The sequence below is a fragment of the Meriones unguiculatus genome, chromosome 2, assembly GCF_030254825.1.
Source record: "Meriones unguiculatus strain TT.TT164.6M chromosome 2, Bangor_MerUng_6.1, whole genome shotgun sequence".
NCBI classification, from domain to species: domain Eukaryota; kingdom Metazoa; phylum Chordata; class Mammalia; order Rodentia; family Muridae; genus Meriones; species Meriones unguiculatus.
The window spans coordinates 60,840,575-60,844,198 of NC_083350.1; positions in this window are offsets into that span (position 1 = coordinate 60,840,575).

The following is a 3,624-nucleotide window of genomic DNA, read 5'->3' on the forward strand; positions in this document are numbered from 1 at the left end:
TGTGAGACTCTAATCTTGCATGTATACCACAGGCAAACCAAGGAGACCAACACCAGAAGGCCTGCTAACACTCCCATGCCCGCCCATTCCTTCAGATGATTCATGGCTGCAGCAATCCATGTTGATAATCCTGTGGCTAGTCCTGCGTCCACTCCGGTAGAATTTACTGTGACAATGGCCACTCTCAGCTGCTCCATCATAGTATCGAATTCTCCAGTCCAATTACCTAAAATATAGCTCGACAATTGTTTAGACAGATTTGCAGCACAGGAAAAATTCTCATGTTGTATGCTAGTGACACAAAGTCCAGCATACTTTCATTGACAGCCAGGTTGAGCGATTTGCCATAGGGTATCAATTTGCTCCTGCAAGAGGTCAATCCTCTGATTGAACACCATCAAGCTTCCTTTTAGTTGAGCATTAATTCCTTTATGTACAACTAAGGCATGAGCTACATTGGCTAAATGATTATTCAGGGTCTGAGCAGTCTGCCCAGTATGACTCATGGCTAATGCCCTGGTGCTCCAACAGCCGTCAATGAGATGGTAGTAACAATGGTGGCTGTAGTTCCAAGATCCCTTTTCTGTCTGAAGAGAGTCATAGCGTGAGGGGCATCAATGGGCACAGGCACCCAGTGAGGCATGCGAGTAACCAGGGCATACCTAAATTTACTAGCATTCCAGCATTGGGCAAAAAAGCAAGTATCATTACCACAATTACTTGGCTCTATCTGGCTAATAATGAATAAAAATGGGGGATATAGACAAACAGGTGTGGGCTTATAGGAAATATTATGAGAAGCCTTAACCCCTCGTTGGAGCATCCTGCATCAGTTCTAGAACTAGCCGTGGTGGTGTCCGAGGTCTGAGTAGGTTCAGGAGACCATTGACCCCAGGGGCGAGACGTGCTCCATGCCAATTGACTAACTCCATGTTTTCCTCCAATTTTGAAAGTCATTTAAGGTTCTTAAATTATTTTTTCCCTTTTTTCTTAAATTTTTCATCAATTACACTTTATTCATTCTGCATCCCCCCATAAGCCCCTCCCTCCTCTCCTACCAATCCCACCCACCCTCCTCCCTCTGCTTGCATGCCACTCCCCAAGTCCACTAATAGAGGAGGTTCTCCTCTCCTTTCTGATTTTAGTCTGTCAGTTCACATCAAAAGTGGCTGTATTGTCCTCTACTATGTCCTGGTAAGGCTGCTCCCCCCCAGAGGGAGGTGATCAAAGAGCAGGCCAATCAGATTATGTCAGAGGCAGTCCCTCTTCACATTACTATGTAACCCAATTGGACTCTGAACTGCCCTGGGCTACATCTGTGCAGGGGTTCTAGGTTATCTCCATGAATAGTCTTGGTTGGAGTATGAGTCTCTGGGAAGTTCCCTGTGTTCAAATTTTCTTGTTCTGTTGCTCTCCTTGTGGAGACCCTGTCCTCTCCAGCTCTTACTATTTCCCAGTTCTTACCTAAATTTCCGTTCTCCTGCTCAACAGTTGCCCATCCAGCTCAGCATCTGCTTTGATAGTCTGAAGGGCAGAGGCTTTCAGAGGCCCTCTGTGGTAGGTTCCTAGGTTGTTTCCTGTTTTCTTCTTCTTCTGATGTCCATCCTCTTTGCCTTTCTGGATGGGGATTGGACGTTTTAGTTAGGGTCCTCTCTCTTGCTTAGTTTCTTTAGATGCACAGGTTTTAGCGGGTTTGTCCTATGTTTTATGTCTATATGAGTGAGTATATACCATGTGTGTCTTTTTGCTTCTGGGACAACTCACTCAGGATGATCCTTTCCAGATCCCACCATTTACCTGCAAATTTCATGATTTCCTTATTTTTCATTGCTGAGTAATATTCCATTGTTTAGATGTACCACAATTTCTGCATCCATTCTTCAGTTGAGGGGCATCTGGGTTGTTTCCAGCTTCTGGCTATTACAAATAAAGCTGCTACAAACATGGTTGAGCAAATGTCCTTTTTGTGTACTTGAGCCTCTTTTGGATATATGCCCAGTAGTGGTATGGCTGGATCTTGAGGAAGCGCTATTCCCAGTTGTCTGAGAAAGCGCCAGATTGATTTCCAGAGTGGTTGTAAAAGTTTACATTCCCACCAGCAGTGCAGAAGGGTTCCCCTTTCTCCACAACCTCTCCAGCATGTGTTGTCACTTGAGTTTTTGATCTTGGCCATTCTCATGGGTGTAAGGTGAAATCTCAGGGTTGTTTTGATTTGCATTTCCCTAATGGCTAGTGAGGTTGAGCATTTCTTTAAGTGCTTCTCTGCCATTCGGTATTCCTCTACAGAGAATTCTCTGTTTAGCTCTGTTCCCCATTTTTTAAGTGGATTACTTGGTTTGCTGCTTTTCAGCTTCTTTAGTTCTTTATATATGCTGGATATGAGTCCTCTGTCAGATAAAGGGTTGGTGAAGATTCTTTCCCAATCTGTAGGTGGTCGCTTTGTTTTGATGACGGTGTCCTTTGCTTTACAGAAGCTTTTCAGTTTCATGAGGTCCCATTTATTGGTTGTTGCTCTTAGAGCCTGTGCTGTTGGTGTTCTGTTCAGGAAGTTTCCCCCTGTACCAATGAGTTCTAGGGTATTTCCCACTTTTTTTTCAAGCCGATTTAATGTGTCTGGTTTTATGTTGAGGTCTTTGATCCACTTGGACTTCAGTTTTGTGCACGGTGACATGTATAGATCTATTTTCATTTTTCTACATGTAGACATCCAGTTAGACCAGCACCATTTGTTGAAGATGCTATCTTTTTTCCATTGTATGGTTTTGGCGTCTTTGTCAAAGATCCGGTGTCCATAAGTGTGTGGGTTTATTTCTGGGTCCTCTGTTCGGTTCCATTGATCCACCATTCTGTTTCTATGCCAGTACCATGCAGTTTTTAAAACTGTTGTTCTATAGTACGACTTAAGATCAGGGATGGAGATACCTCCAGAAGATCTGTTATTGTAGAGGATTGTTTTAGCAATTCTGGGTTTCTTGTTATTCCATATGAAGTTGAGAATTTTCCTTTCTAGGTCTGTAAAGAATTGCGTTGGTAATTTGATAGGCATTGCATTGAATCTGTAGATTGCTTTTGGTAAGATGGCCATTTTTACTATGTTAATCCTACCAAGACATGAGCATGGGAGATCTTTCCATCTTCTCATATCTTCTTCTAAGTCTTTCTTCAGAGATTTGAAATTTTTTCATACAAGTCTTTGACTTCCTTGGTTAGGGTTACTCCGAGGTACCTTATGTCATTTGTGGCTATTGTGAAGGGTGTTGTTTCCTTAATTTCTTTCTCAGCCCTTTTGTCTTTTGTATACAGGAGGGCTACTGATTTTTTTGAGTTAATTTTGTATCCTGCCACTTTGCTGAAGGTGTTTATCAGCTGTAGGAGTTCCCTGGTAGAGTTTTTGGGGTCACTCACGTATACTACCATATCATCTGCAAATAGTGATAATTTGACTTCTTCCTTTCCAATTTGTATCCCCTTGATCTCCTTCAACTGTCTTATTGCTCTAGCAAGGACTTCCAACACTATGTTGAAGAGATATGGAGAGAGTGGGCAGCCTTGTCTTGTCCCTGATTTCAGTGGGATTGCTTTAAGTTTCTCCCCATTCAGTTTGATGTTGGCTATAGGCTTGCT